General features: G+C 52.5%; 18 non-coding genes across 18 annotated transcripts; all 18 read right to left on the reverse strand.

The window, feature by feature from the left end:
- Positions 1–525: 525 nt before the first annotated feature.
- On the reverse strand, positions 526–644 carry LOC126125995 (5S ribosomal RNA). Its single transcript, XR_007526703.1, has one exon. It is a non-coding gene; the product is annotated as a 5S ribosomal RNA (ribosomal RNA).
- Positions 645–1,936: 1,292 nt separating this feature from the next.
- On the reverse strand, positions 1,937–2,055 carry LOC126126007 (5S ribosomal RNA). Its single transcript, XR_007526714.1, has one exon. It is a non-coding gene; the product is annotated as a 5S ribosomal RNA (ribosomal RNA).
- Positions 2,056–3,347: 1,292 nt separating this feature from the next.
- LOC126126019 (5S ribosomal RNA) lies at positions 3,348–3,466 on the reverse strand. Its single transcript, XR_007526725.1, has one exon. It is a non-coding gene; the product is annotated as a 5S ribosomal RNA (ribosomal RNA).
- A 1,292-nt stretch (positions 3,467–4,758) lies between these two features.
- Positions 4,759–4,877, reverse strand: LOC126126024 (5S ribosomal RNA). Its single transcript, XR_007526729.1, has one exon. It is a non-coding gene; the product is annotated as a 5S ribosomal RNA (ribosomal RNA).
- Positions 4,878–6,168: 1,291 nt separating this feature from the next.
- LOC126126025 (5S ribosomal RNA) lies at positions 6,169–6,287 on the reverse strand. Its single transcript, XR_007526730.1, has one exon. It is a non-coding gene; the product is annotated as a 5S ribosomal RNA (ribosomal RNA).
- Positions 6,288–7,579: 1,292 nt separating this feature from the next.
- On the reverse strand, positions 7,580–7,698 carry LOC126125996 (5S ribosomal RNA). Its single transcript, XR_007526704.1, has one exon. It is a non-coding gene; the product is annotated as a 5S ribosomal RNA (ribosomal RNA).
- Positions 7,699–8,989: 1,291 nt separating this feature from the next.
- Positions 8,990–9,108, reverse strand: LOC126125997 (5S ribosomal RNA). Its single transcript, XR_007526705.1, has one exon. It is a non-coding gene; the product is annotated as a 5S ribosomal RNA (ribosomal RNA).
- A 1,292-nt stretch (positions 9,109–10,400) lies between these two features.
- On the reverse strand, positions 10,401–10,519 carry LOC126125999 (5S ribosomal RNA). The gene has a single exon (XR_007526706.1). It is a non-coding gene; the product is annotated as a 5S ribosomal RNA (ribosomal RNA).
- Positions 10,520–11,811: 1,292 nt separating this feature from the next.
- On the reverse strand, positions 11,812–11,930 carry LOC126126000 (5S ribosomal RNA). The gene has a single exon (XR_007526707.1). It is a non-coding gene; the product is annotated as a 5S ribosomal RNA (ribosomal RNA).
- Positions 11,931–13,222: 1,292 nt separating this feature from the next.
- Positions 13,223–13,341, reverse strand: LOC126126001 (5S ribosomal RNA). The gene has a single exon (XR_007526708.1). It is a non-coding gene; the product is annotated as a 5S ribosomal RNA (ribosomal RNA).
- Positions 13,342–14,633: 1,292 nt separating this feature from the next.
- LOC126126002 (5S ribosomal RNA) lies at positions 14,634–14,752 on the reverse strand. The gene has a single exon (XR_007526709.1). It is a non-coding gene; the product is annotated as a 5S ribosomal RNA (ribosomal RNA).
- A 1,292-nt stretch (positions 14,753–16,044) lies between these two features.
- LOC126126003 (5S ribosomal RNA) lies at positions 16,045–16,163 on the reverse strand. Its single transcript, XR_007526710.1, has one exon. It is a non-coding gene; the product is annotated as a 5S ribosomal RNA (ribosomal RNA).
- Positions 16,164–17,455: 1,292 nt separating this feature from the next.
- On the reverse strand, positions 17,456–17,574 carry LOC126126004 (5S ribosomal RNA). The gene has a single exon (XR_007526711.1). It is a non-coding gene; the product is annotated as a 5S ribosomal RNA (ribosomal RNA).
- A 1,292-nt stretch (positions 17,575–18,866) lies between these two features.
- LOC126126005 (5S ribosomal RNA) lies at positions 18,867–18,985 on the reverse strand. The gene has a single exon (XR_007526712.1). It is a non-coding gene; the product is annotated as a 5S ribosomal RNA (ribosomal RNA).
- A 1,292-nt stretch (positions 18,986–20,277) lies between these two features.
- LOC126126006 (5S ribosomal RNA) lies at positions 20,278–20,396 on the reverse strand. Its single transcript, XR_007526713.1, has one exon. It is a non-coding gene; the product is annotated as a 5S ribosomal RNA (ribosomal RNA).
- A 1,292-nt stretch (positions 20,397–21,688) lies between these two features.
- Positions 21,689–21,807, reverse strand: LOC126126008 (5S ribosomal RNA). The gene has a single exon (XR_007526715.1). It is a non-coding gene; the product is annotated as a 5S ribosomal RNA (ribosomal RNA).
- Positions 21,808–23,099: 1,292 nt separating this feature from the next.
- On the reverse strand, positions 23,100–23,218 carry LOC126126010 (5S ribosomal RNA). The gene has a single exon (XR_007526716.1). It is a non-coding gene; the product is annotated as a 5S ribosomal RNA (ribosomal RNA).
- A 1,292-nt stretch (positions 23,219–24,510) lies between these two features.
- On the reverse strand, positions 24,511–24,629 carry LOC126126011 (5S ribosomal RNA). Its single transcript, XR_007526717.1, has one exon. It is a non-coding gene; the product is annotated as a 5S ribosomal RNA (ribosomal RNA).
- Between the last annotated feature and the right edge of the window lie 664 nt (positions 24,630–25,293).

The following is a 25,293-nucleotide window of genomic DNA, read 5'->3' on the forward strand; positions in this document are numbered from 1 at the left end:
CTTCTTCAAACTGAGTTCCCTAATATCGTATCTTTTGTTTATTACAACAGATTTAAGTCATTGTGGAAACATCTTTGTCGCATCGGAAAGGTAGCGTGAAGAGACGGCTGGCAGGGCTGGCGACAAGAAAGCAAAATATGAAGACAGCCAGAGGTCCCAGGCAGTCGCCGATCCGAATACTAACGTTGTTGCTTAACTTGGGTGATGGCACGAGAACGGTTGGTTTTTATTTATTTATTTATTTATTTAGTTACTTTTCGGAATTTAGCACTGCTGCGTAACAGTAGGCTCTGGCGCATTTCAAGAACACATCTGTCGATTGGTAGTGTTTTGTCATTTTCAACGAGTTCCTAGCACTCTTCCTTCGCGCATTCTTACTCAAACCGAGTTCATTACCGTAATTTCGTATCTTACGTTTAATACAGTACTTTAAAATGCTTGTGGAAGCATCTTTGTCGACACCTGAAAGTTATTATGAAAAGAGGCCTGGCAGGTGTAGCGACGTAAAAATGAAAAAATGAGAAGAGCCAACAGCACGCGGTGTTCCCAGGCGGTCACCCATCCAAGTACTAACCGCGCCCGATGTTGCTTAACTTCGGTGATCGGACGAGAACCGGTGTAGTCAACATGGTATGGCCGTTGGCGTCCTTATACTGTAGCCGCACCACGGAGGAAGCATTCGCCTCTTCTCCCAACACACGCAATCGCCGCTTTCCGTGGCACATTTGACGCAAAGCGCGTCTTTCCACCTCGAAGGTGGCGCGGAGTGCGCGCTCGCCTCGGCGTCTCATAGGCGACTGCCGAACGTAGGTGAGACGCACAACACAGCTGCTCGATGCACCGCCTGTCATTCGTTTGGTGCGTGCGGCCTCCGACACCCACTGGCGACGCGCCTTGTTCCTGTTATCCGGCGCAGGGCTTGCGCGCGGCCGGGCGGCGGGGGCACTGCGCGGGGTGTTGCAGTGTCCTGCTGGACCGACGGAAGCTTTCTCACCTGCCTGACACACGCCGCGCTTCCAGATTTATGCGTAATTTGCGCGGTGCATTTGCATTCGCGCCTGTCCCCCCTCCCGTCCCGACTTGTCCCGACTTTGCTCGACTGCCGCTCGCTGCCGCTCGGGTCGCGGCCCATATGACAGCACAAGCACGAGAAACATCTGCGAGACGGGCGCGGGCCTGACCGGCGTGTCCGAGACGCCGTGGGCGGCCGTTCGGAGCTACTAGAGCAGCGCTGTGCCGTGCCATGGAAAGGTGCGAAACCAAGGACAGAAGACACAGAATTTTTGTTTACAAATTTGCACGTGTACACTGCTACAAAACAATAAGCCCGGACGTATTTCGGAACATTTCTGCCGCTTAATACTGTTTTGTTATTTCCAGAGACACTTTGGAAATCTTCCTTGGCACACGCTTCTTCAAACTGAGTTCCCTAATATCGTATCTTTTGTTTATTACAACAGATTTAAGTCATTGTGGAAACATCTTTGTCGCATCGGAAAGGTAGCGTGAAGAGACGGCTGGCAGGGCTGGCGACAAGAAAGCAAAATATGAAGACAGCCAGAGGTCCCAGGCAGTCGCCGATCCGAATACTAACGTTGTTGCTTAACTTGGGTGATGGCACGAGAACGGTTGGTTTTTATTTATTTATTTATTTATTTAGTTACTTTTCGGAATTTAGCACTGCTGCGTAACAGTAGGCTCTGGCGCATTTCAAGAACACATCTGTCGATTGGTAGTGTTTTGTCATTTTCAACGAGTTCCTAGCACTCTTCCTTCGCGCATTCTTACTCAAACCGAGTTCATTACCGTAATTTCGTATCTTACGTTTAATACAGTACTTTAAAATGCTTGTGGAAGCATCTTTGTCGACACCTGAAAGTTATTATGAAAAGAGGCCTGGCAGGTGTAGCGACGTAAAAATGAAAAAATGAGAAAGAGCCAACAGCACGCGGTGTTCCCAGGCGGTCACCCATCCAAGTACTAACCGCGCCCGATGTTGCTTAACTTCGGTGATCGGACGAGAACCGGTGTAGTCAACATGGTATGGCCGTTGGCGTCCTTATACTGTAGCCGCACCACGGAGGAAGCATTCGCCTCTTCTCCCAACACACGCAATCGCCGCTTTCCGTGGCACATTTGACGCAAAGCGCGTCTTTCCACCTCGAAGGTGGCGCGGAGTGCGCGCTCGCCTCGGCGTCTCATAGGCGACTGCCGAACGTAGGTGAGACGCACAACACAGCTGCTCGATGCACCGCCTGTCATTCGTTTGGTGCGTGCGGCCTCCGACACCCACTGGCGACGCGCCTTGTTCCTGTTATCCGGCGCAGGGCTTGCGCGCGGCCGGGCGGCGGGGGCACTGCGCGGGGTGTTGCAGTGTCCTGCTGGACCGACGGAAGCTTTCTCACCTGCCTGACACACGCCGCGCTTCCAGATTTATGCGTAATTTGCGCGGTGCATTTGCATTCGCGCCTGTCCCCCCTCCCGTCCCGACTTGTCCCGACTTTGCTCGACTGCCGCTCGCTGCCGCTCGGGTCGCGGCCCATATGACAGCACAAGCACGAGAAACATCTGCGAGACGGGCGCGGGCCTGACCGGCGTGTCCGAGACGCCGTGGGCGGCCGTTCGGAGCTACTAGAGCAGCGCTGTGCCGTGCCATGGAAAGGTGCGAAACCAAGGACAGAAGACACAGAATTTTTGTTTACAAATTTGCACGTGTACACTGCTACAAAACAATAAGCCCGGACGTATTTCGGAACATTTCTGCCGCTTAATACTGTTTTGTTATTTCCAGAGACACTTTGGAAATCTTCCTTGGCACACGCTTCTTCAAACTGAGTTCCCTAATATCGTATCTTTTGTTTATTACAACAGATTTAAGTCATTGTGGAAACATCTTTGTCGCATCGGAAAGGTAGCGTGAAGAGACGGCTGGCAGGGCTGGCGACAAGAAAGCAAAATATGAAGACAGCCAGAGGTCCCAGGCAGTCGCCGATCCGAATACTAACGTTGTTGCTTAACTTGGGTGATGGCACGAGAACGGTTGGTTTTTATTTATTTATTTATTTATTTAGTTACTTTTCGGAATTTAGCACTGCTGCGTAACAGTAGGCTCTGGCGCATTTCAAGAACACATCTGTCGATTGGTAGTGTTTTGTCATTTTCAACGAGTTCCTAGCACTCTTCCTTCGCGCATTCTTACTCAAACCGAGTTCATTACCGTAATTTCGTATCTTACGTTTAATACAGTACTTTAAAATGCTTGTGGAAGCATCTTTGTCGACACCTGAAAGTTATTATGAAAAGAGGCCTGGCAGGTGTAGCGACGTAAAAATGAAAAAATGAGAAAGAGCCAACAGCACGCGGTGTTCCCAGGCGGTCACCCATCCAAGTACTAACCGCGCCCGATGTTGCTTAACTTCGGTGATCGGACGAGAACCGGTGTAGTCAACATGGTATGGCCGTTGGCGTCCTTATACTGTAGCCGCACCACGGAGGAAGCATTCGCCTCTTCTCCCAACACACGCAATCGCCGCTTTCCGTGGCACATTTGACGCAAAGCGCGTCTTTCCACCTCGAAGGTGGCGCGGAGTGCGCGCTCGCCTCGGCGTCTCATAGGCGACTGCCGAACGTAGGTGAGACGCACAACACAGCTGCTCGATGCACCGCCTGTCATTCGTTTGGTGCGTGCGGCCTCCGACACCCACTGGCGACGCGCCTTGTTCCTGTTATCCGGCGCAGGGCTTGCGCGCGGCCGGGCGGCGGGGGCACTGCGCGGGGTGTTGCAGTGTCCTGCTGGACCGACGGAAGCTTTCTCACCTGCCTGACACACGCCGCGCTTCCAGATTTATGCGTAATTTGCGCGGTGCATTTGCATTCGCGCCTGTCCCCCCTCCCGTCCCGACTTGTCCCGACTTTGCTCGACTGCCGCTCGCTGCCGCTCGGGTCGCGGCCCATATGACAGCACAAGCACGAGAAACATCTGCGAGACGGGCGCGGGCCTGACCGGCGTGTCCGAGACGCCGTGGGCGGCCGTTCGGAGCTACTAGAGCAGCGCTGTGCCGTGCCATGGAAAGGTGCGAAACCAAGGACAGAAGACACAGAATTTTTGTTTACAAATTTGCACGTGTACACTGCTACAAAACAATAAGCCCGGACGTATTTCGGAACATTTCTGCCGCTTAATACTGTTTTGTTATTTCCAGAGACACTTTGGAAATCTTCCTTGGCACACGCTTCTTCAAACTGAGTTCCCTAATATCGTATCTTTTGTTTATTACAACAGATTTAAGTCATTGTGGAAACATCTTTGTCGCATCGGAAAGGTAGCGTGAAGAGACGGCTGGCAGGGCTGGCGACAAGAAAGCAAAATATGAAGACAGCCAGAGGTCCCAGGCAGTCGCCGATCCGAATACTAACGTTGTTGCTTAACTTGGGTGATGGCACGAGAACGGTTGGTTTTTATTTATTTATTTATTTATTTAGTTACTTTTCGGAATTTAGCACTGCTGCGTAACAGTAGGCTCTGGCGCATTTCAAGAACACATCTGTCGATTGGTAGTGTTTTGTCATTTTCAACGAGTTCCTAGCACTCTTCCTTCGCGCATTCTTACTCAAACCGAGTTCATTACCGTAATTTCGTATCTTACGTTTAATACAGTACTTTAAAATGCTTGTGGAAGCATCTTTGTCGACACCTGAAAGTTATTATGAAAAGAGGCCTGGCAGGTGTAGCGACGTAAAAATGAAAAAATGAGAAAGAGCCAACAGCACGCGGTGTTCCCAGGCGGTCACCCATCCAAGTACTAACCGCGCCCGATGTTGCTTAACTTCGGTGATCGGACGAGAACCGGTGTAGTCAACATGGTATGGCCGTTGGCGTCCTTATACTGTAGCCGCACCACGGAGGAAGCATTCGCCTCTTCTCCCAACACACGCAATCGCCGCTTTCCGTGGCACATTTGACGCAAAGCGCGTCTTTCCACCTCGAAGGTGGCGCGGAGTGCGCGCTCGCCTCGGCGTCTCATAGGCGACTGCCGAACGTAGGTGAGACGCACAACACAGCTGCTCGATGCACCGCCTGTCATTCGTTTGGTGCGTGCGGCCTCCGACACCCACTGGCGACGCGCCTTGTTCCTGTTATCCGGCGCAGGGCTTGCGCGCGGCCGGGCGGCGGGGGCACTGCGCGGGGTGTTGCAGTGTCCTGCTGGACCGACGGAAGCTTTCTCACCTGCCTGACACACGCCGCGCTTCCAGATTTATGCGTAATTTGCGCGGTGCATTTGCATTCGCGCCTGTCCCCCCTCCCGTCCCGACTTGTCCCGACTTTGCTCGACTGCCGCTCGCTGCCGCTCGGGTCGCGGCCCATATGACAGCACAAGCACGAGAAACATCTGCGAGACGGGCGCGGGCCTGACCGGCGTGTCCGAGACGCCGTGGGCGGCCGTTCGGAGCTACTAGAGCAGCGCTGTGCCGTGCCATGGAAAGGTGCGAAACCAAGGACAGAAGACACAGAATTTTTGTTTACAAATTTGCACGTGTACACTGCTACAAAACAATAAGCCCGGACGTATTTCGGAACATTTCTGCGCTTAATACTGTTTTGTTATTTCCAGAGACACTTTGGAAATCTTCCTTGGCACACGCTTCTTCAAACTGAGTTCCCTAATATCGTATCTTTTGTTTATTACAACAGATTTAAGTCATTGTGGAAACATCTTTGTCGCATCGGAAAGGTAGCGTGAAGAGACGGCTGGCAGGGCTGGCGACAAGAAAGCAAAATATGAAGACAGCCAGAGGTCCCAGGCAGTCGCCGATCCGAATACTAACGTTGTTGCTTAACTTGGGTGATGGCACGAGAACGGTTGGTTTTTATTTATTTATTTATTTATTTAGTTACTTTTCGGAATTTAGCACTGCTGCGTAACAGTAGGCTCTGGCGCATTTCAAGAACACATCTGTCGATTGGTAGTGTTTTGTCATTTTCAACGAGTTCCTAGCACTCTTCCTTCGCGCATTCTTACTCAAACCGAGTTCATTACCGTAATTTCGTATCTTACGTTTAATACAGTACTTTAAAATGCTTGTGGAAGCATCTTTGTCGACACCTGAAAGTTATTATGAAAAGAGGCCTGGCAGGTGTAGCGACGTAAAAATGAAAAAATGAGAAAGAGCCAACAGCACGCGGTGTTCCCAGGCGGTCACCCATCCAAGTACTAACCGCGCCCGATGTTGCTTAACTTCGGTGATCGGACGAGAACCGGTGTAGTCAACATGGTATGGCCGTTGGCGTCCTTATACTGTAGCCGCACCACGGAGGAAGCATTCGCCTCTTCTCCCAACACACGCAATCGCCGCTTTCCGTGGCACATTTGACGCAAAGCGCGTCTTTCCACCTCGAAGGTGGCGCGGAGTGCGCGCTCGCCTCGGCGTCTCATAGGCGACTGCCGAACGTAGGTGAGACGCACAACACAGCTGCTCGATGCACCGCCTGTCATTCGTTTGGTGCGTGCGGCCTCCGACACCCACTGGCGACGCGCCTTGTTCCTGTTATCCGGCGCAGGGCTTGCGCGCGGCCGGGCGGCGGGGGCACTGCGCGGGGTGTTGCAGTGTCCTGCTGGACCGACGGAAGCTTTCTCACCTGCCTGACACACGCCGCGCTTCCAGATTTATGCGTAATTTGCGCGGTGCATTTGCATTCGCGCCTGTCCCCCCTCCCGTCCCGACTTGTCCCGACTTTGCTCGACTGCCGCTCGCTGCCGCTCGGGTCGCGGCCCATATGACAGCACAAGCACGAGAAACATCTGCGAGACGGGCGCGGGCCTGACCGGCGTGTCCGAGACGCCGTGGGCGGCCGTTCGGAGCTACTAGAGCAGCGCTGTGCCGTGCCATGGAAAGGTGCGAAACCAAGGACAGAAGACACAGAATTTTTGTTTACAAATTTGCACGTGTACACTGCTACAAAACAATAAGCCCGGACGTATTTCGGAACATTTCTGCCGCTTAATACTGTTTTGTTATTTCCAGAGACACTTTGGAAATCTTCCTTGGCACACGCTTCTTCAAACTGAGTTCCCTAATATCGTATCTTTTGTTTATTACAACAGATTTAAGTCATTGTGGAAACATCTTTGTCGCATCGGAAAGGTAGCGTGAAGAGACGGCTGGCAGGGCTGGCGACAAGAAAGCAAAATATGAAGACAGCCAGAGGTCCCAGGCAGTCGCCGATCCGAATACTAACGTTGTTGCTTAACTTGGGTGATGGCACGAGAACGGTTGGTTTTTATTTATTTATTTATTTATTTAGTTACTTTTCGGAATTTAGCACTGCTGCGTAACAGTAGGCTCTGGCGCATTTCAAGAACACATCTGTCGATTGGTAGTGTTTTGTCATTTTCAACGAGTTCCTAGCACTCTTCCTTCGCGCATTCTTACTCAAACCGAGTTCATTACCGTAATTTCGTATCTTACGTTTAATACAGTACTTTAAAATGCTTGTGGAAGCATCTTTGTCGACACCTGAAAGTTATTATGAAAAGAGGCCTGGCAGGTGTAGCGACGTAAAAATGAAAAAATGAGAAAGAGCCAACAGCACGCGGTGTTCCCAGGCGGTCACCCATCCAAGTACTAACCGCGCCCGATGTTGCTTAACTTCGGTGATCGGACGAGAACCGGTGTAGTCAACATGGTATGGCCGTTGGCGTCCTTATACTGTAGCCGCACCACGGAGGAAGCATTCGCCTCTTCTCCCAACACACGCAATCGCCGCTTTCCGTGGCACATTTGACGCAAAGCGCGTCTTTCCACCTCGAAGGTGGCGCGGAGTGCGCGCTCGCCTCGGCGTCTCATAGGCGACTGCCGAACGTAGGTGAGACGCACAACACAGCTGCTCGATGCACCGCCTGTCATTCGTTTGGTGCGTGCGGCCTCCGACACCCACTGGCGACGCGCCTTGTTCCTGTTATCCGGCGCAGGGCTTGCGCGCGGCCGGGCGGCGGGGGCACTGCGCGGGGTGTTGCAGTGTCCTGCTGGACCGACGGAAGCTTTCTCACCTGCCTGACACACGCCGCGCTTCCAGATTTATGCGTAATTTGCGCGGTGCATTTGCATTCGCGCCTGTCCCCCCTCCCGTCCCGACTTGTCCCGACTTTGCTCGACTGCCGCTCGCTGCCGCTCGGGTCGCGGCCCATATGACAGCACAAGCACGAGAAACATCTGCGAGACGGGCGCGGGCCTGACCGGCGTGTCCGAGACGCCGTGGGCGGCCGTTCGGAGCTACTAGAGCAGCGCTGTGCCGTGCCATGGAAAGGTGCGAAACCAAGGACAGAAGACACAGAATTTTTGTTTACAAATTTGCACGTGTACACTGCTACAAAACAATAAGCCCGGACGTATTTCGGAACATTTCTGCCGCTTAATACTGTTTTGTTATTTCCAGAGACACTTTGGAAATCTTCCTTGGCACACGCTTCTTCAAACTGAGTTCCCTAATATCGTATCTTTTGTTTATTACAACAGATTTAAGTCATTGTGGAAACATCTTTGTCGCATCGGAAAGGTAGCGTGAAGAGACGGCTGGCAGGGCTGGCGACAAGAAAGCAAAATATGAAGACAGCCAGAGGTCCCAGGCAGTCGCCGATCCGAATACTAACGTTGTTGCTTAACTTGGGTGATGGCACGAGAACGGTTGGTTTTTATTTATTTATTTATTTATTTAGTTACTTTTCGGAATTTAGCACTGCTGCGTAACAGTAGGCTCTGGCGCATTTCAAGAACACATCTGTCGATTGGTAGTGTTTTGTCATTTTCAACGAGTTCCTAGCACTCTTCCTTCGCGCATTCTTACTCAAACCGAGTTCATTACCGTAATTCGTATCTTACGTTTAATACAGTACTTTAAAATGCTTGTGGAAGCATCTTTGTCGACACCTGAAAGTTATTATGAAAAGAGGCCTGGCAGGTGTAGCGACGTAAAAATGAAAAAATGAGAAAGAGCCAACAGCACGCGGTGTTCCCAGGCGGTCACCCATCCAAGTACTAACCGCGCCCGATGTTGCTTAACTTCGGTGATCGGACGAGAACCGGTGTAGTCAACATGGTATGGCCGTTGGCGTCCTTATACTGTAGCCGCACCACGGAGGAAGCATTCGCCTCTTCTCCCAACACACGCAATCGCCGCTTTCCGTGGCACATTTGACGCAAAGCGCGTCTTTCCACCTCGAAGGTGGCGCGGAGTGCGCGCTCGCCTCGGCGTCTCATAGGCGACTGCCGAACGTAGGTGAGACGCACAACACAGCTGCTCGATGCACCGCCTGTCATTCGTTTGGTGCGTGCGGCCTCCGACACCCACTGGCGACGCGCCTTGTTCCTGTTATCCGGCGCAGGGCTTGCGCGCGGCCGGGCGGCGGGGGCACTGCGCGGGGTGTTGCAGTGTCCTGCTGGACCGACGGAAGCTTTCTCACCTGCCTGACACACGCCGCGCTTCCAGATTTATGCGTAATTTGCGCGGTGCATTTGCATTCGCGCCTGTCCCCCCTCCCGTCCCGACTTGTCCCGACTTTGCTCGACTGCCGCTCGCTGCCGCTCGGGTCGCGGCCCATATGACAGCACAAGCACGAGAAACATCTGCGAGACGGGCGCGGGCCTGACCGGCGTGTCCGAGACGCCGTGGGCGGCCGTTCGGAGCTACTAGAGCAGCGCTGTGCCGTGCCATGGAAAGGTGCGAAACCAAGGACAGAAGACACAGAATTTTTGTTTACAAATTTGCACGTGTACACTGCTACAAAACAATAAGCCCGGACGTATTTCGGAACATTTCTGCCGCTTAATACTGTTTTGTTATTTCCAGAGACACTTTGGAAATCTTCCTTGGCACACGCTTCTTCAAACTGAGTTCCCTAATATCGTATCTTTTGTTTATTACAACAGATTTAAGTCATTGTGGAAACATCTTTGTCGCATCGGAAAGGTAGCGTGAAGAGACGGCTGGCAGGGCTGGCGACAAGAAAGCAAAATATGAAGACAGCCAGAGGTCCCAGGCAGTCGCCGATCCGAATACTAACGTTGTTGCTTAACTTGGGTGATGGCACGAGAACGGTTGGTTTTTATTTATTTATTTATTTATTTAGTTACTTTTCGGAATTTAGCACTGCTGCGTAACAGTAGGCTCTGGCGCATTTCAAGAACACATCTGTCGATTGGTAGTGTTTTGTCATTTTCAACGAGTTCCTAGCACTCTTCCTTCGCGCATTCTTACTCAAACCGAGTTCATTACCGTAATTTCGTATCTTACGTTTAATACAGTACTTTAAAATGCTTGTGGAAGCATCTTTGTCGACACCTGAAAGTTATTATGAAAAGAGGCCTGGCAGGTGTAGCGACGTAAAAATGAAAAAATGAGAAAGAGCCAACAGCACGCGGTGTTCCCAGGCGGTCACCCATCCAAGTACTAACCGCGCCCGATGTTGCTTAACTTCGGTGATCGGACGAGAACCGGTGTAGTCAACATGGTATGGCCGTTGGCGTCCTTATACTGTAGCCGCACCACGGAGGAAGCATTCGCCTCTTCTCCCAACACACGCAATCGCCGCTTTCCGTGGCACATTTGACGCAAAGCGCGTCTTTCCACCTCGAAGGTGGCGCGGAGTGCGCGCTCGCCTCGGCGTCTCATAGGCGACTGCCGAACGTAGGTGAGACGCACAACACAGCTGCTCGATGCACCGCCTGTCATTCGTTTGGTGCGTGCGGCCTCCGACACCCACTGGCGACGCGCCTTGTTCCTGTTATCCGGCGCAGGGCTTGCGCGCGGCCGGGCGGCGGGGGCACTGCGCGGGGTGTTGCAGTGTCCTGCTGGACCGACGGAAGCTTTCTCACCTGCCTGACACACGCCGCGCTTCCAGATTTATGCGTAATTTGCGCGGTGCATTTGCATTCGCGCCTGTCCCCCCTCCCGTCCCGACTTGTCCCGACTTTGCTCGACTGCCGCTCGCTGCCGCTCGGGTCGCGGCCCATATGACAGCACAAGCACGAGAAACATCTGCGAGACGGGCGCGGGCCTGACCGGCGTGTCCGAGACGCCGTGGGCGGCCGTTCGGAGCTACTAGAGCAGCGCTGTGCCGTGCCATGGAAAGGTGCGAAACCAAGGACAGAAGACACAGAATTTTTGTTTACAAATTTGCACGTGTACACTGCTACAAAACAATAAGCCCGGACGTATTTCGGAACATTTCTGCCGCTTAATACTGTTTTGTTATTTCCAGAGACACTTTGGAAATCTTCCTTGGCACACGCTTCTTCAAACTGAGTTCCCTAATATCGTATCTTTTGTTTATTACAACAGATTTAAGTCATTGTGGAAACATCTTTGTCGCATCGGAAAGGTAGCGTGAAGAGACGGCTGGCAGGGCTGGCGACAAGAAAGCAAAATATGAAGACAGCCAGAGGTCCCAGGCAGTCGCCGATCCGAATACTAACGTTGTTGCTTAACTTGGGTGATGGCACGAGAACGGTTGGTTTTTATTTATTTATTTATTTATTTAGTTACTTTTCGGAATTTAGCACTGCTGCGTAACAGTAGGCTCTGGCGCATTTCAAGAACACATCTGTCGATTGGTAGTGTTTTGTCATTTTCAACGAGTTCCTAGCACTCTTCCTTCGCGCATTCTTACTCAAACCGAGTTCATTACCGTAATTTCGTATCTTACGTTTAATACAGTACTTTAAAATGCTTGTGGAAGCATCTTTGTCGACACCTGAAAGTTATTATGAAAAGAGGCCTGGCAGGTGTAGCGACGTAAAAATGAAAAAATGAGAAAGAGCCAACAGCACGCGGTGTTCCCAGGCGGTCACCCATCCAAGTACTAACCGCGCCCGATGTTGCTTAACTTCGGTGATCGGACGAGAACCGGTGTAGTCAACATGGTATGGCCGTTGGCGTCCTTATACTGTAGCCGCACCACGGAGGAAGCATTCGCCTCTTCTCCCAACACACGCAATCGCCGCTTTCCGTGGCACATTTGACGCAAAGCGCGTCTTTCCACCTCGAAGGTGGCGCGGAGTGCGCGCTCGCCTCGGCGTCTCATAGGCGACTGCCGAACGTAGGTGAGACGCACAACACAGCTGCTCGATGCACCGCCTGTCATTCGTTTGGTGCGTGCGGCCTCCGACACCCACTGGCGACGCGCCTTGTTCCTGTTATCCGGCGCAGGGCTTGCGCGCGGCCGGGCGGCGGGGGCACTGCGCGGGGTGTTGCAGTGTCCTGCTGGACCGACGGAAGCTTTCTCACCTGCCTGACACACGCCGCGCTTCCAGATTTATGCGTAATTTGCGCGGTGCATTTGCATTCGCGCCTGTCCCCCCTCCCGTCCCGACTTGTCCCGACTTTGCTCGACTGCCGCTCGCTGCCGCTCGGGTCGCGGCCCATATGACAGCACAAGCACGAGAAACATCTGCGAGACGGGCGCGGGCCTGACCGGCGTGTCCGAGACGCCGTGGGCGGCCGTTCGGAGCTACTAGAGCAGCGCTGTGCCGTGCCATGGAAAGGTGCGAAACCAAGGACAGAAGACACAGAATTTTTGTTTACAAATTTGCACGTGTACACTGCTACAAAACAATAAGCCCGGACGTATTTCGGAACATTTCTGCCGCTTAATACTGTTTTGTTATTTCCAGAGACACTTTGGAAATCTTCCTTGGCACACGCTTCTTCAAACTGAGTTCCCTAATATCGTATCTTTTGTTTATTACAACAGATTTAAGTCATTGTGGAAACATCTTTGTCGCATCGGAAAGGTAGCGTGAAGAGACGGCTGGCAGGGCTGGCGACAAGAAAGCAAAATATGAAGACAGCCAGAGGTCCCAGGCAGTCGCCGATCCGAATACTAACGTTGTTGCTTAACTTGGGTGATGGCACGAGAACGGTTGGTTTTTATTTATTTATTTATTTATTTAGTTACTTTTCGGAATTTAGCACTGCTGCGTAACAGTAGGCTCTGGCGCATTTCAAGAACACATCTGTCGATTGGTAGTGTTTTGTCATTTTCAACGAGTTCCTAGCACTCTTCCTTCGCGCATTCTTACTCAAACCGAGTTCATTACCGTAATTTCGTATCTTACGTTTAATACAGTACTTTAAAATGCTTGTGGAAGCATCTTTGTCGACACCTGAAAGTTATTATGAAAAGAGGCCTGGCAGGTGTAGCGACGTAAAAATGAAAAAATGAGAAAGAGCCAACAGCACGCGGTGTTCCCAGGCGGTCACCCATCCAAGTACTAACCGCGCCCGATGTTGCTTAACTTCGGTGATCGGACGAGAACCGGTGTAGTCAACATGGTATGGCCGTTGGCGTCCTTATACTGTAGCCGCACCACGGAGGAAGCATTCGCCTCTTCTCCCAACACACGCAATCGCCGCTTTCCGTGGCACATTTGACGCAAAGCGCGTCTTTCCACCTCGAAGGTGGCGCGGAGTGCGCGCTCGCCTCGGCGTCTCATAGGCGACTGCCGAACGTAGGTGAGACGCACAACACAGCTGCTCGATGCACCGCCTGTCATTCGTTTGGTGCGTGCGGCCTCCGACACCCACTGGCGACGCGCCTTGTTCCTGTTATCCGGCGCAGGGCTTGCGCGCGGCCGGGCGGCGGGGGCACTGCGCGGGGTGTTGCAGTGTCCTGCTGGACCGACGGAAGCTTTCTCACCTGCCTGACACACGCCGCGCTTCCAGATTTATGCGTAATTTGCGCGGTGCATTTGCATTCGCGCCTGTCCCCCCTCCCGTCCCGACTTGTCCCGACTTTGCTCGACTGCCGCTCGCTGCCGCTCGGGTCGCGGCCCATATGACAGCACAAGCACGAGAAACATCTGCGAGACGGGCGCGGGCCTGACCGGCGTGTCCGAGACGCCGTGGGCGGCCGTTCGGAGCTACTAGAGCAGCGCTGTGCCGTGCCATGGAAAGGTGCGAAACCAAGGACAGAAGACACAGAATTTTTGTTTACAAATTTGCACGTGTACACTGCTACAAAACAATAAGCCCGGACGTATTTCGGAACATTTCTGCCGCTTAATACTGTTTTGTTATTTCCAGAGACACTTTGGAAATCTTCCTTGGCACACGCTTCTTCAAACTGAGTTCCCTAATATCGTATCTTTTGTTTATTACAACAGATTTAAGTCATTGTGGAAACATCTTTGTCGCATCGGAAAGGTAGCGTGAAGAGACGGCTGGCAGGGCTGGCGACAAGAAAGCAAAATATGAAGACAGCCAGAGGTCCCAGGCAGTCGCCGATCCGAATACTAACGTTGTTGCTTAACTTGGGTGATGGCACGAGAACGGTTGGTTTTTATTTATTTATTTATTTATTTAGTTACTTTTCGGAATTTAGCACTGCTGCGTAACAGTAGGCTCTGGCGCATTTCAAGAACACATCTGTCGATTGGTAGTGTTTTGTCATTTTCAACGAGTTCCTAGCACTCTTCCTTCGCGCATTCTTACTCAAACCGAGTTCATTACCGTAATTTCGTATCTTACGTTTAATACAGTACTTTAAAATGCTTGTGGAAGCATCTTTGTCGACACCTGAAAGTTATTATGAAAAGAGGCCTGGCAGGTGTAGCGACGTAAAAATGAAAAAATGAGAAAGAGCCAACAGCACGCGGTGTTCCCAGGCGGTCACCCATCCAAGTACTAACCGCGCCCGATGTTGCTTAACTTCGGTGATCGGACGAGAACCGGTGTAGTCAACATGGTATGGCCGTTGGCGTCCTTATACTGTAGCCGCACCACGGAGGAAGCATTCGCCTCTTCTCCCAACACACGCAATCGCCGCTTTCCGTGGCACATTTGACGCAAAGCGCGTCTTTCCACCTCGAAGGTGGCGCGGAGTGCGCGCTCGCCTCGGCGTCTCATAGGCGACTGCCGAACGTAGGTGAGACGCACAACACAGCTGCTCGATGCACCGCCTGTCATTCGTTTGGTGCGTGCGGCCTCCGACACCCACTGGCGACGCGCCTTGTTCCTGTTATCCGGCGCAGGGCTTGCGCGCGGCCGGGCGGCGGGGGCACTGCGCGGGGTGTTGCAGTGTCCTGCTGGACCGACGGAAGCTTTCTCACCTGCCTGACACACGCCGCGCTTCCAGATTTATGCGTAATTTGCGCGGTGCATTTGCATTCGCGCCTGTCCCCCCTCCCGTCCCGACTTGTCCCGACTTTGCTCGACTGCCGCTCGCTGCCGCTCGGGTCGCGGCCCATATGACAGCACAAGCACGAGAAACATCTGCGAGACGGGCGCGGGCCTGACCGGCGTGTCCGAGACGCCGTGGGCGGCCGTTCGGAGCTACTAGAGCAGCGCTGTGCCGTGCCATGGAAAGGTGCGAAACCAAGGACAGAAGACACAGAATTTTTGTTTACAAATTTGCACGTGTACACTGCTACAAAACAATAAGCCCGGACGTATTTCGGAACATTTCTGCCGCTTAATACTGTTTTGTTATTTCCAGAGACACTTTGGAAATCTTCCTTGGCACACGCTTCTTCAAACTGAGTTCCCTAATATCGTATCTTTTGTTTATTACAACAGATTTAAGTCATTGTGGAAACATCTTTGTCGCATCGGAAAGGTAGCGTGAAGAGACGGCTGGCAGGGCTGGCGACAAGAAAGCAAAATATGAAGACAGCCAGAGGTCCCAGGCAGTCGCCGATCCGAATACTAACGTTGTTGCTTAACTTGGGTGATGGCACGAGAACGGTTGGTTTTTATTTATTTATTTATTTATTTAGTTACTTTTCGGAATTTAGCACTGCTGCGTAACAGTAGGCTCTGGCGCATTTCAAGAACACATCTGTCGATTGGTAGTGTTTTGTCATTTTCAACGAGTTCCTAGCACTCTTCCTTCGCGCATTCTTACTCAAACCGAGTTCATTACCGTAATTTCGTATCTTACGTTTAATACAGTACTTTAAAATGCTTGTGGAAGCATCTTTGTCGACACCTGAAAGTTATTATGAAAAGAGGCCTGGCAGGTGTAGCGACGTAAAAATGAAAAAATGAGAAAGAGCCAACAGCACGCGGTGTTCCCAGGCGGTCACCCATCCAAGTACTAACCGCGCCCGATGTTGCTTAACTTCGGTGATCGGACGAGAACCGGTGTAGTCAACATGGTATGGCCGTTGGCGTCCTTATACTGTAGCCGCACCACGGAGGAAGCATTCGCCTCTTCTCCCAACACACGCAATCGCCGCTTTCCGTGGCACATTTGACGCAAAGCGCGTCTTTCCACCTCGAAGGTGGCGCGGAGTGCGCGCTCGCCTCGGCGTCTCATAGGCGACTGCCGAACGTAGGTGAGACGCACAACACAGCTGCTCGATGCACCGCCTGTCATTCGTTTGGTGCGTGCGGCCTCCGACACCCACTGGCGACGCGCCTTGTTCCTGTTATCCGGCGCAGGGCTTGCGCGCGGCCGGGCGGCGGGGGCACTGCGCGGGGTGTTGCAGTGTCCTGCTGGACCGACGGAAGCTTTCTCACCTGCCTGACACACGCCGCGCTTCCAGATTTATGCGTAATTTGCGCGGTGCATTTGCATTCGCGCCTGTCCCCCCTCCCGTCCCGACTTGTCCCGACTTTGCTCGACTGCCGCTCGCTGCCGCTCGGGTCGCGGCCCATATGACAGCACAAGCACGAGAAACATCTGCGAGACGGGCGCGGGCCTGACCGGCGTGTCCGAGACGCCGTGGGCGGCCGTTCGGAGCTACTAGAGCAGCGCTGTGCCGTGCCATGGAAAGGTGCGAAACCAAGGACAGAAGACACAGAATTTTTGTTTACAAATTTGCACGTGTACACTGCTACAAAACAATAAGCCCGGACGTATTTCGGAACATTTCTGCCGCTTAATACTGTTTTGTTATTTCCAGAGACACTTTGGAAATCTTCCTTGGCACACGCTTCTTCAAACTGAGTTCCCTAATATCGTATCTTTTGTTTATTACAACAGATTTAAGTCATTGTGGAAACATCTTTGTCGCATCGGAAAGGTAGCGTGAAGAGACGGCTGGCAGGGCTGGCGACAAGAAAGCAAAATATGAAGACAGCCAGAGGTCCCAGGCAGTCGCCGATCCGAATACTAACGTTGTTGCTTAACTTGGGTGATGGCACGAGAACGGTTGGTTTTTATTTATTTATTTATTTATTTAGTTACTTTTCGGAATTTAGCACTGCTGCGTAACAGTAGGCTCTGGCGCATTTCAAGAACACATCTGTCGATTGGTAGTGTTTTGTCATTTTCAACGAGTTCCTAGCACTCTTCCTTCGCGCATTCTTACTCAAACCGAGTTCATTACCGTAATTTCGTATCTTACGTTTAATACAGTACTTTAAAATGCTTGTGGAAGCATCTTTGTCGACACCTGAAAGTTATTATGAAAAGAGGCCTGGCAGGTGTAGCGACGTAAAAATGAAAAAATGAGAAAGAGCCAACAGCACGCGGTGTTCCCAGGCGGTCACCCATCCAAGTACTAACCGCGCCCGATGTTGCTTAACTTCGGTGATCGGACGAGAACCGGTGTAGTCAACATGGTATGGCCGTTGGCGTCCTTATACTGTAGCCGCACCACGGAGGAAGCATTCGCCTCTTCTCCCAACACACGCAATCGCCGCTTTCCGTGGCACATTTGACGCAAAGCGCGTCTTTCCACCTCGAAGGTGGCGCGGAGTGCGCGCTCGCCTCGGCGTCTCATAGGCGACTGCCGAACGTAGGTGAGACGCACAACACAGCTGCTCGATGCACCGCCTGTCATTCGTTTGGTGCGTGCGGCCTCCGACACCCACTGGCGACGCGCCTTGTTCCTGTTATCCGGCGCAGGGCTTGCGCGCGGCCGGGCGGCGGGGGCACTGCGCGGGGTGTTGCAGTGTCCTGCTGGACCGACGGAAGCTTTCTCACCTGCCTGACACACGCCGCGCTTCCAGATTTATGCGTAATTTGCGCGGTGCATTTGCATTCGCGCCTGTCCCCCCTCCCGTCCCGACTTGTCCCGACTTTGCTCGACTGCCGCTCGCTGCCGCTCGGGTCGCGGCCCATATGACAGCACAAGCACGAGAAACATCTGCGAGACGGGCGCGGGCCTGACCGGCGTGTCCGAGACGCCGTGGGCGGCCGTTCGGAGCTACTAGAGCAGCGCTGTGCCGTGCCATGGAAAGGTGCGAAACCAAGGACAGAAGACACAGAATTTTTGTTTACAAATTTGCACGTGTACACTGCTACAAAACAATAAGCCCGGACGTATTTCGGAACATTTCTGCCGCTTAATACTGTTTTGTTATTTCCAGAGACACTTTGGAAATCTTCCTTGGCACACGCTTCTTCAAACTGAGTTCCCTAATATCGTATCTTTTGTTTATTACAACAGATTTAAGTCATTGTGGAAACATCTTTGTCGCATCGGAAAGGTAGCGTGAAGAGACGGCTGGCAGGGCTGGCGACAAGAAAGCAAAATATGAAGACAGCCAGAGGTCCCAGGCAGTCGCCGATCCGAATACTAACGTTGTTGCTTAACTTGGGTGATGGCACGAGAACGGTTGGTTTTTATTTATTTATTTATTTATTTAGTTACTTTTCGGAATTTAGCACTGCTGCGTAACAGTAGGCTCTGGCGCATTTCAAGAACACATCTGTCGATTGGTAGTGTTTTGTCATTTTCAACGAGTTCCTAGCACTCTTCCTTCGCGCATTCTTACTCAAACCGAGTTCATTACCGTAATTTCGTATCTTACGTTTAATACAGTACTTTAAAATGCTTGTGGAAGCATCTTTGTCGACACCTGAAAGTTATTATGAAAAGAGGCCTGGCAGGTGTAGCGACGTAAAAATGAAAAAATGAGAAAGAGCCAACAGCACGCGGTGTTCCCAGGCGGTCACCCATCCAAGTACTAACCGCGCCCGATGTTGCTTAACTTCGGTGATCGGACGAGAACCGGTGTAGTCAACATGGTATGGCCGTTGGCGTCCTTATACTGTAGCCGCACCACGGAGGAAGCATTCGCCTCTTCTCCCAACACACGCAATCGCCGCTTTCCGTGGCACATTTGACGCAAAGCGCGTCTTTCCACCTCGAAGGTGGCGCGGAGTGCGCGCTCGCCTCGGCGTCTCATAGGCGACTGCCGAACGTAGGTGAGACGCACAACACAGCTGCTCGATGCACCGCCTGTCATTCGTTTGGTGCGTGCGGCCTCCGACACCCACTGGCGACGCGCCTTGTTCCTGTTATCCGGCGCAGGGCTTGCGCGCGGCCGGGCGGCGGGGGCACTGCGCGGGGTGTTGCAGTGTCCTGCTGGACCGACGGAAGCTTTCTCACCTGCCTGACACACGCCGCGCTTCCAGATTTATGCGTAATTTGCGCGGTGCATTTGCATTCGCGCCTGTCCCCCCTCCCGTCCCGACTTGTCCCGACTTTGCTCGACTGCCGCTCGCTGCCGCTCGGGTCGCGGCCCATATGACAGCACAAGCACGAGAAACATCTGCGAGACGGGCGCGGGCCTGACCGGCGTGTCCGAGACGCCGTGGGCGGCCGTTCGGAGCTACTAGAGCAGCGCTGTGCCGTGCCATGGAAAGGTGCGAAACCAAGGACAGAAGACACAGAATTTTTGTTTACAAATTTGCACGTGTACACTGCTACAAAACAATAAGCCCGGACGTATTTCGGAACATTTCTGCCGCTTAATACTGTTTTGTTATTTCCAGAGACACTTTGGAAATCTTCCTTGGCACACGCTTCTTCAAACTGAGTTCCCTAATATCGTATCTTTTGTTTATTACAACAGATTTAAGTCATTGTGGAAACATCTTTGTCGCATCGGAAAGGTAGCGTGAAGAGACGGCTGGCAGGGCTGGCGATAAGAAAGCAAAATATGAAGACAGCCAGAGGTCCCAGGCAGTCGCCGATCCGAATACTAACGTTGTTGCTTAACTTGGGTGATGGCACGAGAACGGTTGGTTTTTATTTATTTATTTATTTATTTAGTTACTTTTCGGAATTTAGCACTGCTGCGTAACAGTAGGCTCTGGCGCATTTCAAGAACACATCTGTCGATTGGTAGTGTTTTGTCATTTTCAACGAGTTCCTAGCACTCTTCCTTCGCGCATTCTTACTCAAACCGAGTTCATTACCGTAATTTCGTATCTTACGTTTAATACAGTACTTTAAAATGCTTGTGGAAGCATCTTTGTCGACACCTGAAAGTTATTATGAAAAGAGGCCTGGCAGGTGTAGCGACGTAAAAATGAAAAAATGAGAAAGAGCCAACAGCACGCGGTGTTCCCAGGCGGTCACCCATCCAAGTACTAACCGCGCCCGATGTTGCTTAACTTCGGTGATCGGACGAGAACCGGTGTAGTCAACATGGTATGGCCGTTGGCGTCCTTATACTGTAGCCGCACCACGGAGGAAGCATTCGCCTCTTCTCCCAACACACGCAATCGCCGCTTTCCGTGGCACATTTGACGCAAAGCGCGTCTTTCCACCTCGAAGGTGGCGCGGAGTGCGCGCTCGCCTCGGCGTCTCATAGGCGACTGCCGAACGTAGGTGAGACGCACAACACAGCTGCTCGATGCACCGCCTGTCATTCGTTTGGTGCGTGCGGCCTCCGACACCCACTGGCGACGCGCCTTGTTCCTGTTATCCGGCGCAGGGCTTGCGCGCGGCCGGGCGGCGGGGGCACTGCGCGGGGTGTTGCAGTGTCCTGCTGGACCGACGGAAGCTTTCTCACCTGCCTGACACACGCCGCGCTTCCAGATTTATGCGTAATTTGCGCGGTGCATTTGCATTCGCGCCTGTCCCCCCTCCCGTCCCGACTTGTCCCGACTTTGCTCGACTGCCGCTCGCTGCCGCTCGGGTCGCGGCCCATATGACAGCACAAGCACGAGAAACATCTGCGAGACGGGCGCGGGCCTGACCGGCGTGTCCGAGACGCCGTGGGCGGCCGTTCGGAGCTACTAGAGCAGCGCTGTGCCGTGCCATGGAAAGGTGCGAAACCAAGGACAGAAGACACAGAATTTTTGTTTACAAATTTGCACGTGTACACTGCTACAAAACAATAAGCCCGGACGTATTTCGGAACATTTCTGCCGCTTAATACTGTTTTGTTATTTCCAGAGACACTTTGGAAATCTTCCTTGGCACACGCTTCTTCAAACTGAGTTCCCTAATATCGTATCTTTTGTTTATTACAACAGATTTAAGTCATTGTGGAAACATCTTTGTCGCATCGGAAAGGTAGCGTGAAGAGACGGCTGGCAGGGCTGGCGACAAGAAAGCAAAATATGAAGACAGCCAGAGGTCCCAGGCAGTCGCCGATCCGAATACTAACGTTGTTGCTTAACTTGGGTGATGGCACGAGAACGGTTGGTTTTTATTTATTTATTTATTTATTTAGTTACTTTTCGGAATTTAGCACTGCTGCGTAACAGTAGGCTCTGGCGCATTTCAAGAACACATCTGTCGATTGGTAGTGTTTTGTCATTTTCAACGAGTTCCTAGCACTCTTCCTTCGCGCATTCTTACTCAAACCGAGTTCATTACCGTAATTTCGTATCTTACGTTTAATACAGTACTTTAAAATGCTTGTGGAAGCATCTTTGTCGACACCTGAAAGTTATTATGAAAAGAGGCCTGGCAGGTGTAGCGACGTAAAAATGAAAAAATGAGAAAGAGCCAACAGCACGCGGTGTTCCCAGGCGGTCACCCATCCAAGTACTAACCGCGCCCGATGTTGCTTAACTTCGGTGATCGGACGAGAACCGGTGTAGTCAACATGGTATGGCCGTTGGCGTCCTTATACTGTAGCCGCACCACGGAGGAAGCATTCGCCTCTTCTCCCAACACACGCAATCGCCGCTTTCCGTGGCACATTTGACGCAAAGCGCGTCTTTCCACCTCGAAGGTGGCGCGGAGTGCGCGCTCGCCTCGGCGTCTCATAGGCGACTGCCGAACGTAGGTGAGACGCACAACACAGCTGCTCGATGCACCGCCTGTCATTCGTTTGGTGCGTGCGGCCTCCGACACCCACTGGCGACGCGCCTTGTTCCTGTTATCCGGCGCAGGGCTTGCGCGCGGCCGGGCGGCGGGGGCACTGCGCGGGGTGTTGCAGTGTCCTGCTGGACCGACGGAAGCTTTCTCACCTGCCTGACACACGCCGCGCTTCCAGATTTATGCGTAATTTGCGCGGTGCATTTGCATTCGCGCCTGTCCCCCCTCCCGTCCCGACTTGTCCCGACTTTGCTCGACTGCCGCTCGCTGCCGCTCGGGTCGCGGCCCATATGACAGCACAAGCACGAGAAACATCTGCGAGACGGGCGCGGGCCTGACCGGCGTGTCCGAGACGCCGTGGGCGGCCGTTCGGAGCTACTAGAGCAGCGCTGTGCCGTGCCATGGAAAGGTGCGAAACCAAGGACAGAAGACACAGAATTTTTGTTTACAAATTTGCACGTGTACACTGCTACAAAACAATAAGCCCGGACGTATTTCGGAACATTTCTGCCGCTTAATACTGTTTTGTTATTTCCAGAGACACTTTGGAAATCTTCCTTGGCACACGCTTCTTCAAACTGAGTTCCCTAATATCGTATCTTTTGTTTATTACAACAGATTTAAGTCATTGTGGAAACATCTTTGTCGCATCGGAAAGGTAGCGTGAAGAGACGGCTGGCAGGGCTGGCGACAAGAAAGCAAAATATGAAGACAGCCAGAGGTCCCAGGCAGTCGCCGATCCGAATACTAACGTTGTTGCTTAACTTGGGTGATGGCACGAGAACGGTTGGTTTTTATTTATTTATTTATTTATTTAGTTACTTTTCGGAATTTAGCACTGCTGCGTAACAGTAGGCTCTGGCGCATTTCAAGAACACATCTGTCGATTGGTAGTGTTTTGTCATTTTCAACGAGTTCCTAGCACTCTTCCTTCGCGCATTCTTACTCAAACCGAGTTCATTACCGTAATTTCGTATCTTACGTTTAATACAGTACTTTAAAATGCTTGTGGAAGCATCTTTGTCGACACCTGAAAGTTATTATGAAAAGAGGCCTGGCAGGTGTAGCGACGTAAAAATGAAAAAATGAGAAAGAGCCAACAGCACGCGGTGTTCCCAGGCGGTCACCCATCCAAGTACTAACCGCGCCCGATGTTGCTTAACTTCGGTGATCGGACGAGAACCGGTGTAGTCAACATGGTATGGCCGTTGGCGTCATTATACTGTAGCCGCACCACGGAGGAAGCATTCGCCTCCTCTCCCAACACACGCAATCGCCGCTTTCCGTGGCACATTTGACGCAAAGCGCGTCTTTCCACCTCGAAGGTGGCGCGGAGTGCGCGCTCGCCTCGGCGTCTCATAGGCGACTGCCGAACGTAGGTGAGACGCACAACACAGCTGCTCGATGCACCGCCTGTCATTCGTTTGGTGCGTGCGGCCTCCGACACCCACTGGCGACGCGCTTTGCTCCTGTTATCCGGCGCGGGGCTTGCGCGCGGCCGGGCGGCGGGGGCACTGCGCGGGGTGTTGCAGTGTCCTGCTGGACCGACGGAAGCTTTCTCACCTGCCTGACACACGCCGCGCTTCCAGATTTATGCGTAATTTGCGCGGTGCATTTGCATTCGCGCCTGTCCCCCCTCCCGTCCCGACTTGTCCCGACTTTGCTCGACTGCCGCTCGCTGCCGCTCGGGTCGCGGCCCATATGACAGCACAAGCACGAGAAACATCTGCGAGACGGGCGCGGGCCTGACCGGCGTGTCCGAGACGCCGTGGGCGGCCGTTCGGAGCTACTAGAGCAGCGCTGTGCCGTGCCATGGAAAGGTGCGAAACCAAGGACAGAAGACACAGAATTTTTGTTTACAAATTTGCACGTGTACACTGCTACAAAACAATAAGCCCGGACGTATTTCGGAACATTTCTGCCGCTTAATACTGTTTTGTTATTTCCAGAGACACTTTGGAAATCTTCCTTGGCACACGCTTCTTCAAACTGAGTTCCCTAATATCGTATCTTTTGTTTATTACAACAGATTTAAGTCATTGTGGAAACATCTTTGTCGCATCGGAAAGGTAGCGTGAAGAGACGGCTGGCAGGGCTGGCGACAAGAAAGCAAAATATGAAGACAGCCAGAGGTCCCAGGCAGTCGCCGATCCGAATACTAACGTTGTTGCTTAACTTGGGTGATGGCACGAGAACGGTTGGTTTTTATTTATTTATTTATTTATTTAGTTACTTTTCGGAATTTAGCACTGCTGCGTAACAGTAGGCTCTGGCGCATTTCAAGAACACATCTGTCGATTGGTAGTGTTTTGTCATTTTCAACGAGTTCCTAGCACTCTTCCTTCGCGCATTCTTACTCAAACCGAGTTCATTACCGTAATTTCGTATCTTACGTTTAATACAGTACTTTAAAATGCTTGTGGAAGCATCTTTGTCGACACCTGAAAGTTATTATGAAAAGAGGCCTGGCAGGTGTAGCGACGTAAAAATGAAAAAATGAGAAAGAGCCAACAGCACGCGGTGTTCCCAGGCGGTCACCCATCCAAGTACTAACCGCGCCCGATGTTGCTTAACTTCGGTGATCGGACGAGAACCGGTGTAGTCAACATGGTATGGCCGTTGGCGTCCTTATACTGTAGCCGCACCACGGAGGAAGCATTCGCCTCTTCTCCCAACACACGCAATCGCCGCTTTCCGTGGCACATTTGACGCAAAGCGCGTCTTTCCACCTCGAAGGTGGCGCGGAGTGCGCGCTCGCCTCGGCGTCTCATAGGCGACTGCCGAACGTAGGTGAGACGCACAACACAGCTGCTCGATGCACCGCCTGTCATTCGTTTGGTGCGTGCGGCCTCCGACACCCACTGGCGACGCGCCTTGTTCCTGTTATCCGGCGCAGGGCTTGCGCGCGGCCGGGCGGCGGGGGCACTGCGCGGGGTGTTGCAGTGTCCTGCTGGACCGACGGAAGCTTTCTCACCTGCCTGACACACGCCGCGCTTCCAGATTTATGCGTAATTTGCGCGGTGCATTTGCATTCGCGCCTGTCCCCCCTCCCGTCCCGACTTGTCCCGACTTTGCTCGACTGCCGCTCGCTGCCGCTCGGGTCGCGGCCCATATGACAGCACAAGCACGAGAAACATCTGCGAGACGGGCGCGGGCCTGACCGGCGTGTCCGAGACGCCGTGGGCGGCCGTTCGGAGCTACTAGAGCAGCGCTGTGCCGTGCCATGGAAAGGTGCGAAACCAAGGACAGAAGACACAGAATTTTTGTTTACAAATTTGCACGTGTACA

The sequence above is a fragment of the Schistocerca cancellata genome, unplaced genomic scaffold, assembly GCF_023864275.1.
Source record: "Schistocerca cancellata isolate TAMUIC-IGC-003103 unplaced genomic scaffold, iqSchCanc2.1 HiC_scaffold_448, whole genome shotgun sequence".
Classification (NCBI taxonomy): domain Eukaryota; kingdom Metazoa; phylum Arthropoda; class Insecta; order Orthoptera; family Acrididae; genus Schistocerca; species Schistocerca cancellata.